We start from the raw sequence: 13,186 nt of genomic DNA, 5'->3' as shown, positions 1-13,186 counted from the left end.
CAGATCGTTCTCACTACAACCGAGGCTACGCAGCTCCCAGATCGTTCTCACTACAACCGAGGCTACGCAGCTCCCAGATCGTTCTCACTACAACCGAGGCTACGCAGCTCCCAGATCGTTCTCACTACAACCGAGGCTACGCAGCTCCCATATCGTTCTCACTACAACCGAGGCTACACAGCTCCCATGTCGTTCTCACTACAACCGAGGCTACACAGCTCCCATGTCGTTCTCACTACAACCGAGGCTACACAGCTCCCATGTAGTTCTCACTACAACCGAGGCTACACAGCTCCCATATCGTTCTCACTACAACCGAGGCTACACAGCTCCCATATCGTTCTCAGTACAACCGAGGCTACACAGCTCCCATATCGTTCTCACTACAACTGAGGCTACACAGCTCCCATGTCGTTCTCACTACAACCGAGGCTACACAGCTCCCATATCGTTCTCACTACAACCGAGGCTACACAGCTCCCATATCGTTCTCAGTACAACCGAGGCTACACAGCTCCCATATCATTCTCACTACAACTGAGGCTACACAGCTCCCATGTAGTTCTCACTACAACCGAGGCTACGCAGCTCCCAGATCGTTCTCACAACAACCGAGGCTACACAGCTCCCATATCGTTCTCACTACAACCGAGGCTACACAGCTCCCATGTCGTTCTCACTACAACCGAGGCTACACAGCTCCCATGTAGTTCTCACTACAACCGAGGCTACACAGCTCCCATGTAGTTCTCACTACAACCGAGGCTACACAGCTCCCATGTAGTTCTCACTACAACCGAGGCTACACAGCTCCCATGTAGTTCTCACTACAACCGAGGCTACACAGCTCCCATATCGTTCTCACTACAACCGAGGCTACACAGCTCCCATATCGTTCTCACTACAACCGAGGCTACGCAGCTCCCAGATCGTTCTCACAACAACCGAGGCTACACAGCTCCCATATCGTTCTCGCTACAACTGAGGCTACACAGCTCCCATGTAGTTCTCACTACAACCGAGGCTACACAGCTCCCATGTAGTTCTCACTACAACCGAGGCTACACAGCTCCCATATCGTTCTCGCTACAACTGAGGCTACACAGCTCCCATGTAGTTCTCACTACAACCGAGGCTACACAGCTCCCATGTAGTTCTCACTACAACCGAGGCTACACAGCTCCCATGTCGTTCTCACTACAACCGAGGCTACACAGCTCCCATGTAGTTCTCACTACAACCGAGGCTACACAGCTCCCATGTAGTTCTCACTACAACCGAGGCTACACAGCTCCCATGTCGTTCTCACTACAACCGAGGCTACACAGCTCCCATGTAGTTCTCACTACAACCGAGGCTACACAGCTCCCATGTAGTTCTCACTAAAACCGAGGCTACACAGCTCCCATGTAGTTCTCACTACAACCGAGGCTACACAGCTCCCATGTCGTTCTCACTACAACCGAGGCTACACAGCTCCCATGTAGTTCTCACTACAACCGAGGCTACACAGCTCCCATGTAGTTCTCACTACAACTGAGGCTACACAGCTCCCATATCGTTCTCACTACAACCGAGGCTACACAGCTCCCATATCGTTCTCACTACAACCGAGGCTACACAGCTCCCATATCGTTCTCACTACAACCGAGGCTACGCAGCTCCCAGATCGTTCTCACAACAACCGAGGCTACACAGCTCCCATATCGTTCTCACTACAACCGAGGCTACACAGCTCCCATGTAGTTCTCACTACAACTGAGGCTACACAGCTCCCATATCGTTCTCACTACAACCGAGGCTACACAGCTCCCATGTAGTTCTCACTACAACCGAGGCTACACAGCTCCCATGTAGTTCTCACTACAACCGAGGCTACACAGCTCCCATGTAGTTCTCACTACAACCGAGGCTACACAGCTCCCATGTAGTTCTCACTACAACCGAGGCTACACAGCTCCCATATCGTTCTCACTACAACCGAGGCTACACAGCTCCCATATCGTTCTCGCTACAACTGAGGCTACACAGCTCCCATGTAGTTCTCACTACAACTGAGGCTACACAGCTCCCATATCGTTCTCACTACAACCGAGGCTACACAGCTCCCATATCGTTCTCACTACAACCGAGGCTACACAGCTCCCATATCGTTCTCACTACAACCGAGGCTACGCAGCTCCCATATCGTTCTCGCTACAACCGAGGCTACACAGCTCCCATATCGTTCTCGCTACAACTGAGGCTACACAGCTCCCATGTAGTTCTCACTACAACCGAGGCTACACAGCTCCCATGTAGTTCTCACTACAACTGAGGCTACACAGCTCCCATATCGTTCTCACTACAACCGAGGCTACACAGCTCCCATATCGTTCTCACTACAACCGAGGCTACACAGCTCCCATATCGTTCTCACTACAACCGAGGCTACACAGCTCCCGTATCGTTCTCACAACAACCGAGGCTACACAGCTCCCGTATCGTTCTCACTACAACCGAGGCTACACAGCTCCCATATCGTTCTCACTACAACCGAGGCTACGCAGCTCCCATATCGTTCTCGCTACAACCGAGGCTACACAGCTCCCATATCGTTCTCGCTACAACTGAGGCTACACAGCTCCCATGTAGTTCTCACTACAACCGAGGCTACACAGCTCCCATGTAGTTCTCGCTACAACTGAGGCTACACAGCTCCCATGTAGTTCTCACTACAACCGAGGCTACACAGCTCCCATGTAGTTCTCGCTACAACCGAGGCTACACAGCTCCCATGTAGTTCTCACTACAACCGAGGCTACACAGCTCCCATATCGTTCTCAGTACAACCGAGGCTACACAGCTCCCCTATCGTTCTCACTACAACCGAGGCTACACAGCTCCCATATCGTTCTCGCTACAACTGAGGCTACACAGCTCCCATGTAGTTCTCACTACAACCGAGGCTACACAGCTCCCATATCGTTCTCACTACAACCGAGGCTACACAGCTCCCATATCGTTCTCACTACAACTGAGGCTACACAGCTTCCATATCGTTCTCACTACAACCGAGGCTACACAGCTCCCGTATCGTTCTCACTACAACCGAGGCTACACAGCTCCCATATCGTTCTCAGTACAACCGAGGCTACACAGCTCCCATATCGTTCTCGCTACAACCGAGGCTACACAGCTCCCATATCGTTCTCACTACAACCGAGGCTACACAGCTCCCATATCGTTCTCACTACAACCGAGGCTACACAGCTCCCATATCGTTCTCACTACAACCGAGGCTACACAGCTCCCATATCGTTCTCGCTACAACTGAGGCTACACAGCTCCCATATCGACTGACCCATCCACCAGACAAAGGTATCAGGCCTGCAGCAACTTACATTATCACTGTCCAGTGGAGTCTTGCGATTGCAAGTGAGATGTCCGAGACATCTTCTACAGTTATACTGCACCAACTCCGATTCTTCCGAGTATTGGGCAGCAGCACAGTCTGCAGCCAGGTCGGTCCTCTGAACCCATGACGGCTCCTCCAACTTTCCAGCTGACTCTTCCGATGTCCTGACCGGCTCCCTCAATATTCCAGCGGGCTCCTCCAATATCGAGACCAGCACCTCTGATATCCTGACCGGCTCATTTGATACCTCGGCCGGCTCCACCACTGACACCAGTCCAGCTACTCCGATCAACGAGGAACTCACTGATGAAGTAGCCCTGCAGTACCCAATATTCTTGGAGTAGAATTGTCTTTGGAACAAAAAACAAGTTTTACAAAGAAAGAAGTACCTTTGGTTGGCCCCCGAGGGGTGGTTGTGATGGCACGTGCTGCCATCTTAGTATAAAGAATTGGGGAAAAACAACTGTTTGGCAAGGAATACAACTGAAAAGAAGGCGCGTGATGGGATTTAGTCCCACACAGGGAGCAATCACAATTGAGGTCACATTGGACCCTCCAGGTTTTCCATCCATGTAGATCTGTGAGAATGTCAGCCAGGGCAGGGATGTGCTCCTCTTGCATGGTGTTACGGAGATTGCCAGTGTCTCGGATAATGATTACATCTGTGAGAACTGCATCTAGCTGTTGCTTCCTACAGTCCATGTTAGTGAACTGGAGCTGGATAACCTTCAGACCTGTAGAAGACTGGGGGGGTTGGTAGATAGGAGCTACAGGAAGGCGGTCACAGCTAAGTGGCAGGAGGTGAGGAGAAGGGCGACTGTCAGAAGAGGGCAGGGAATAGGCTGTCAGTTCAGGGAATCCCTGTGACTGTTCTCTCAATAGGTATACCGCTTTGGATACTAGGACTGGCTCTGTGGTTCAGAAGGGAAGGAGGGTGGTGGGGGAGTGGTGGTGATAGAGCATTCAATAATTACAGTAACTGACAGGAGATTCTATGGTCATGAAAGAGACTCCCAGAGGGTATATTGCCTCCCAATGTCTCAGATTGGGTTATAGCATTCTAAAAACGTGAGCAGATAAAATCATGGTATACATTAGTACCAATCACATAACCAGGAAAAGGATTGTGGTTCTTAAGAGTGAAATAGGGAGTTAGGAAGGAAGCTAAAAAGCAGGACCTTGAAACTAGTGATCTCTGCGTTGCTTTCTGTGTCAGTGAGGGTGATTTGGCAGATGACTGTGGCTGAAAAGTTGATGCAAAGGGCAGGGTTTCAGATTTGACCATCACTGAGATCTCTTCTGGGGAAGGCATAACTTGTACAAAAGGATGTGTCCCACCTGAGCTTGAGAAAGGCCAATGTACTTGCATGCAGATTTGCTGAAGCTTTTGGGGAGGGTTTAAACTAGGTTGGCAGGGGAATGGGAACCAGATATTAAGTAATTTGGTAGGGCAGTTGGTGTAAAGGTAGAGACAATTAGCAGGAAGATTGTGAGGAAGAGTAGACAGTGGATAGGGCATAAATGCAGTCAACTGAATAGGTGAAATGTGTTTTATTTAATGTAATGAGTATTAAGAACAGGGGTGACGAATGTAGTGCATGGATCCGTATGTGGAATTATGAAGTTGTGGCCATTACTGTGCCTTGGCTGTTGCAAGGGTAGGATTGGTTGGTTGATTTTCTGGGGTTTGGATATTTCAACAGAGATGAGGAAAGAGGTAAGAGGTAGAGTAATAGTATTGTTAATCAGGGATAGTATCTCAGTTGTAGAAAGGGAAGACGTTGTGGAGGCTGAGTGTGGGTAGAAGTAAAACAGAAAGGGAGCAGCAACCCTATTGGGAGTATTCTATAGGAATGTTGAAGGGCAGAATAGTAGGCAGTAAAATAATAAACACAAGAGATTTTGCAGTTGCTGGAAATCCAGAGCAACATGACAAAATGCTGCAGAAATTCAGCAGCATCTATGGACTAGAATAAACAGTTGAAGTTTCAGCCTGAGACTTTTCATCAGAACCGGAAAGGAAGAAGGCAGAAGCCAGAATAAGAAGGTGGGTGCAGTGGAAGGAATACAGACTGGAAGGTAATAGGTGAATCCAGCTAAGGTGGGTTGGTGCCACCTGAAATACCGTCTGCTGCGGATGGAGCGGTTCTACACAGGGTCTCACTGATGTTCAGGAGGTTGCATTGAGAGCACTGGATGCAGTATATGACCCCAAAAGACTCGGAGGTGAAGTGTTGCCTCCCATGGAATGACTGATTGAGGTCTTGAATGGTGGTTAGGGAGGAGGTGAAGGGGCAGGTGTAGCACACGTCCCACTTACACAGATACCAGGAGGGAGATCAGTGGGGAGGGATGAGTATACAAGGAAGTCATGGTTAGGACAATCCCTGAAGAAAGCCGAGAGTTGGGGGGAGGGGAGGGGAAGGAAGAAAAGATCTGTTTGGTGGTAGCATCCCATTGAAGATGGCGGACATTGCAGAGAATGATTTGCTATCAACCCCTGCCTTAAATATACATAAATACTTGAACTCTACAGCTGCCTGTGGCAATGAATTCTACAGATTCATCACTCTCTGGCTAAAGAAATTCCTCCTCAACTCCGTTCTAAAAGGATGCCCCTCTATTCTGAGGCTGTGCCTCTGGTCATAGAAATTCCCCCCATAGGATACATCTTTTCCACATTCATTCCATCAAGCCTTTCACCATTCAATAGCTTTCAATGAGGTCACCCCTCATTCTTCTGAATTCGATTGAATACAGGCCCAGAGCCATCAAAGCTGTTTAATCCTGGAATCATTTTTGTGAACCTGCTTTGGACCCTCTCCAGTTTTACCACATCTTTTCTAAGAAAAAGGGCCCAAAACTGCTCACAATACTTCAGTGCTTTATAAAGTTTCAACATTACATCCTTGCTTTTATATTTACGTCCTTTTGAAATGAATGCTAACATCGCATTTGCCTTCCTCACCACAGACTCAACCTGCAAAGTAACCATGAGTGAATCCTGCACAAGGACTGCCAAATCCCTTTGTGCCTCAGATTTTTGAATTTTCTCTCCATTTAGAAAATAGTCAACCCTTTCATTTCTTCTATCAAAGTGCATGACCATACACTTCCCAACAATATATTCCATCTGCCACTTCTTTGCCTATTTTCCTAATCTGTCTAAGTATTTCTGTAGCCTCTCTAATTCCTCAGGACTATTTGGCCCTCCACCTATCTTCATATCATTCGCAAACATGGTAACAAACCTATCAATTCCATCATCCAAATCATTGACATATAACATAAAAAGAATCAGTCCCAACACAGAGCCCTGTGGAGCACCACTAGTTACTGGCAGCCAACCAGAAAAGGTTCCCTTTATTCCCACTCTTTGCCTCCTGCCAATCAGCCACTGATTTATCCATGCTACAATCTTTCCTGTAATACCATGGGCTCATACTGTAGCTTGTTAAGCAGTTTCATGTGTGGCATCTTGTCAAAGGTCTTCTGAAAATCCAAGCACACATCATCAACCAATTCTCCTTTGTCTATAATGCTTGTCATTTCTTCAAAGAATTCCAACAGATGTGTCATGCAACATTTTCCCTTGAGGGAACTATGCTGACTCTGGCCTATTTTGTCATGTGGCCCCAAGTAACCTGAAACCATATCCTTAAAGTGATTCTTGAAATATCATTACTAATGTCTCCACAATCTCTTCAGCCACCTCTTTCAGATCCCTGGGGTGTACAACGTCTGGTCCAGGTGATTTATCTACCTCAGATCTTCAGTTTCCAAAGAACCTTCTCCATGATAATGGTAATTTTATACACTTCATGACTCCTGACACCTGGAACTTCCACCATACTGCTAGTGTCTTCCATAGTGAAGACTGATGCAAAATACTTATTCAATTCATCCACCATTTCCTTGTCCCCATTACTACCTCTCCAGCATTGTTTTCCAGTGGTCTGATATCACTCTCACCTCTCTTTTACACTTATGTATCTGAAGAAACTTTTGGTATCCTTTTTAATATTATTGGCTAGCTTACTTTCATATTCCATCTTTACCTTCTTACTAACTTTTTTAGTTGCCTTCTGTTGGTTTTTAAAAGCTTCCCAATCCTGTAGCTCTCATTAATTTTTGTCTATTATATGCCCTCCCTTTGGCTTTTATGTTGGCTTTGACTTCCAGTGTTAGCTATTGTTGTGTTTTCTTGCCTTTAGAATACTTCTTCCTCTTTGGGATGTATATATCCTGTGCCTTCTGAATTGCTTCCAGAAATTCCAGCCATTGATGCTCTGCTATCATCTCTGCCAGTGTTTTTTTCAGTCAGTTCTGGCCAACTCCTCTCTCATGCCTCTGTAATTCCCTTTATTCCACTGTAATACTGATACATCTGACTTTAGCTTCTCCCTCTCAAAATTCAGGGTGAATTTGATCGTATTATGATCCCTATCCCCTAAGGGTTCTTTTACTCTTTTACCTTAAGCTCTCTAATCAATTCCAGTTCATCGTACAACAACCAATCCAGAATAACTGATTCCCTAGTGGGCTCAACCATGAGCTGCTCTAAAAAGCCATCTCATAGGTATTCTAGAAATTCCCCCACTTGGGATCCAGCACCAACCTGATTTCCCCGATCTCCCTGCATATTGAAATCTCCCATAACCATTGTAACATTGCCCTTTTGGCATGCATTTTCTATCTTCTGTTGCAACTTGTAGGCAACATCCTTGCTACTGTTTTGAGGTCTGTATATAACTTCTAGCAGGGTCGTTTTACCCTTGCTGTTCCTTAGCTCTATCCACGATGATTCAACACCTTCTGACCTATGTCACCTCTTTCTAATGATTTAATTTAATTATTAACCAATAGAGCCATGCCACCTACTCTGCCTTCCTGCCTAGCCTTTCGATACAATGTGTATCCCTGGACACTAAGCTCCCAGCTATAATCTCCTTTCAGCCATGATACAGTGATGCCAACAACATAGTACTTGCCAATCTGTAACTGTGCTACAAGTTCATCGACCTTATTCCATGCAGTGCGTGCATTCAAGTATAACAACTTTAGTTCTGTATTCACCCTTTTCAATTTTGTCTGCATTTTACATTGCAACGCATCCTATTGTCTGTAATTTTGCCCTATCATCAACCTCTCCTTGCTAGGAGTCTCACTGCACATTGCCTCTGTTTGTAAACCAACTACCTCATCCTCAGCACTATTACACCAATTCTCATCCTCCTGCTAAATTAGTTTAAACCCACCTAAACAACTCTAGCCAATGTGCCTGCGAGGATGTTGGACCCCCTCAGGTTCAGATGTAATGCATCCCTTTTGTACAGGTCACACCTTCTCCAGAAGAGATCCCAATGATCCATAAATCTGGACCCTTGCCCCCGACACCTGTTCTACAGCCTGCCAAATCATCCTATTTTTGCCCTCATTAGCATGTTGCACAGGCAGCAATCCAGAGAATATTACTGAACGTCCTGTTTCTCAGCTTTATAACTAGCTCCCTAAAATCTCTCTTCGGACCTCCTCACCTAGAGCCAAGAATCTTCTGCAAGAACTTCCAAGACTGTGCAGCTTCAGACAGTTACAATGCTTCTACCACCATTTCATCAGAACTACTGCCAAATTGCTGGTCCTCTCACCTCCCCATCAAGTCACCTACCTTGTAGATAACCTGGTCTGCTGCGGCGGACCCTGCCTTCAAGGAACTCAAGAGATGTTTCACCACTGTCCCCCTTCTCCATCATCCAAAACCTTCTGGACCACTGTGGTATAGGTGGACTCATCTGACATGGGCACCAAGGTCATCCTCTCCTTACAAGGAATGGGAAGACATACCCTTGTGCCTTCTTTTCAAGAAAGTTCAACCCTACACAATGCCATTATTGAGTGGGAGACAGGAAACTATTGGCTATTAAATGGCCCTTGGAGGAATGGAGAGATTGGCTGATGTGAAACACCAAGCTCTTCCTGATCTGAACGGACCACCAGAACCTCATATTCATACAACAAGCCCGCCAACTCAACCTACGTTTTTTTGTAAATGTCTGTGATGCACTGCCAGTGATGTCAATAACCCTGATTACAATATCACGTTTACTTATTTGGCTAGATGCTGATGGGAGGGTGTTTGTACCACTTGTCTGATTATGTATAAAATGTTACATCTGTATAAATGGAGAACACTCCACCTTCTCCCACTTGCAACTGCAAGATCATTTACAAACCACGCAATCCTCTTGTATGGTTGGTGTGAATGAACTTTTTTTGCCACAAAAAGGGTAAACATTAAAGTCCAGGGAATCCTCAGGGGTTATAGGGGGTTTCATCTAGTAAAACAAGGAAACCTCTGTTAGATATAAAGCACTGAAAATGGGGAGACTCCCTTCAGGGGTACAGACAGTGTCAGCTGAGCTTTCAGTTAGGAAATCGAAAAGAGGCCACAAAATATCTCTGGCAGATACGATTATGGACAAGGTATTTTCTCAGTATATTGAGGGTAAGAGGGTAGTTAGGTAGGTGTGGGTCCTGTTAGAGACCAAAGGGACAATCTGTGAGTGTAGCCAGAGGAGATGGCTGAGATCCTAAATGAATAATTCTTATCTATTCACCAAGGAGAAAGACATTGTGGTGGGAGTTTTCATTTGGGATGGTGAAAATCTGGAGCACTTTCTAAAGAAGGTATTAGTTGTCTCAGCAGCGATAAAGGTAAATAAATCTCCAGGTCCTGAAGAAATATATGCTGGGCTGCTAAGAGAGACAAGGGAGGAGATTATGGGGGCTCTAATGGAGATATTTAAATTCTTGCCAGCTACAAATGTGGTGCCAGATAACTGGAATACAGCAGATATGATATCTTCATTCAGTAAGGACAGCAGAGATAAGCTACTTAATTATAGGTTGATTGGCCCAAATTCAATGGTGACGAAATTATTGAACAAAATTGGTGTGACATGCTAGTGTATCCTTTAGAATGACGCTATAACAATATCAGCAACCTGGGCTCAATTCCTGCCACTGCATGTAAGGAGGTTGTATGTTCTTCCTGTGATCACCTGGGTTTCCTATGGGTGCACTGATTTCTTCCCATGTTCTAAAGATGTACTGGTTAGTAGGTTAAGTAGTCACATGGGTGTAATTGGCCAGCACAGTCTCATGGGCCAGAAGGGCCTCTTTCTGTGTTGTAACTCTAAATAAATTAAAAGTAATAAAAATATTCAAGGGACAGGATTAATCCACACTTAGAAAGGCAGGGTTTGATCAGGGATAGTCAGCACAGATTGGTTGGTGGGATATCCTGCCCATCTAATTTAAGTTTTTTGAAGATGCAGCTAAATATGTTGTGTGCCAGTTCAGTTCATGTGGTTTGCATTGACTTCAAAAAGACCTTTGCCAAGATCGCACTTGGAAGACTGGTCCAAAAATTTAGAATCCATGTGATCTAAGGAAAGTTGGCAAATTGCATCCAAAATTGGCTTGGTAGTAGGAGACAAGAGAGTGAGGTTGAATGATTGCAATTGTGATTGGAAGCCTGTGATCAGTGGTGTATCACAGGGGACTTTGCTGGAACTCTTACTATTTGTTATAAATACTTGTAATTTTTACATGAATATAGGGAATATGAATAGTAAAGTTACATATGGCAAAATGTTATGGTGATGTTAGTATTGCGGAGGGTATAGCACAAAATTCATCAGCTGGCAATGTAGATAGGTTAATGGCAGATGGAATTTAATCCTGATGAGAATGAGGCAATGCATTTTGGAAATCAAATGGTGGCAGGATTTGCTTTAATTTTCTATTCACAGCTTCTGGTGTTTTTAGAGCAATTGTTGCCTTGATAACTTTGATCTGCTGACTGTCACAGGCATTTCCCCTCTCATTATCTCCTACGCCCAACCCTCTGATTGATAACACATTTGCTTTGTCACTTTTCCAGTTCTGAATTGTCCTTAAAATGAAACATTGACTCCATTTCTCTTTCCACTTATGATTCCTGACGTGCTGAGCCAGAATATTCAGTTTTTATTTTGATTTCCAATGGTTTAAAAAGATAACTGACAAGAGTGTAGAATAATCTTCATAGGGTTCAAATTGATCTTTACCAACCTCTCTACCTTCATTATGAGTACAACTGGAAGAGATAAAAAGAAATGAAGGTGTCTGAAGCACTTTCATTTTTATTTGAACCATGGGAGTTACAAGTCACATCTAATTTTACTTGGATCTAGACACAACCTCTCATAACTCAGGACATTTGCCTCAATTAGCACAATCCTTTTATGTGTGTTTCTGCAAAATGCAATACAGCTTCTGAAAGCAATCCAGGTTTTGGTGTGTAGACACATGCTGTGTGTTCCTTCAGTTGGCTCAGAGTTCATAATAGCAAATATTTTAACTTCCACAACACACTTGTGATCAGATATAATTAACATTCCCATGCCCTCCCGTGGTTCCATATGTCTCCTCGACTGGGTAGGAAGAGATAAAGGAAAAAGAGTAGATTCCTGAATCATTAATTCTGTGGTTAGAATTCAATAGTGCTAATACTTTTAGTTAGGCTATTAGGCAGATGAAGGAAGGGGGAGAGTGGGGATAGTGCCAGAAGCTGGGAGGTGATAGGAGGATGTGACCAAGGACTAAATATAAAGGAATCTGATAGGAGGGTTCAAAGTGCAAAGTAAATTTATTGGCAACTTGTGTTATATGTTACCTTATGCTATCTTGAGATTCATTTTAGACAATAGAATTTTAGGAAAAACTATACAGTACATAAACAAAGACTGGCAAACCCCCAAGAGTACAAAAGGACACAAACTTTAAATAAATAAAAGAACATAAGTTATAAAGATTCCTTGAAAGTCAGTTCAGAGTAGTGCTGAATGATGTTCTGACTGATTCAGAAGCCTAATAGCTGCAGGGTAATAACTACTCTTGGTGGTGTTGGACTTGCGGCTTCTGTATCACCTACCGATGGCAGGAGCAAGAAGAGAAGATAGCCTGGAAATCAGGGGTCATTGATAATGGATGGGAAGAAATGACGCTGGTGGTAGATGGCGGCATTTTACAGGCAGTTCACAGGAGAGGAAGATGTGGCATGGAATAACGGGGAGAGTTGCAGAGGGGAATCAGTGGGAGGAATGTGTAGGTAATGGTTGGGAAGAGAAAGAGATAGTGTGATGAGGAAGAAAAGGAAAAGACATGGAGTGGGTGAAATTACCAGATGCTGAAAAGAACTCTTAAAGTATAACATGTCCAACATCGAATTTGTTTACAGCTTCCATTTTGACTAGAATAGCACATAATGCATGAAACAATTCTACATTCTGGATCAGATATAATAATAACATTTTTAATAGAATTCTGTTATAAGGCTGTTATTTTCAAAGGCAAACCTTGAAAGAAGAGGGCAGAGGGTCATGCTATAACAGGAATTCAAAGGCATCCTATACCCTCTATAGGTACAACCAGTCACCGCAGGTGATGTATATCATGTATTACAAAGATGGATTATCCAATTTGGATATATAACAACGTTTGAAACAGGTTTTCACTTATGATGTTAGTATTTTACTTCTTTTTCTATTTTGCTGATAAAATATCCAAAATGGAAATATTATAATTAACTTGTCAGTTATTTTTCATGGTATTTCTAGATCAAGTTTGAGGATGGATGGGGTTGATAGTGATTGGAAGGAGTCCATGGATAATATTGGTGATCACTTCAGAATGATGGGAACCAATCTGCCCTAGTTAGCATAGATTCTGAGGAACAGCTCTTCC

This window comes from Hemitrygon akajei, chromosome 13, assembly GCF_048418815.1.
Source record: "Hemitrygon akajei chromosome 13, sHemAka1.3, whole genome shotgun sequence".
Classification (NCBI taxonomy): domain Eukaryota; kingdom Metazoa; phylum Chordata; class Chondrichthyes; order Myliobatiformes; family Dasyatidae; genus Hemitrygon; species Hemitrygon akajei.
The sequence above is the reverse complement of the archived record's forward strand: the minus strand, read 5'-3'. Positions refer to the sequence as shown.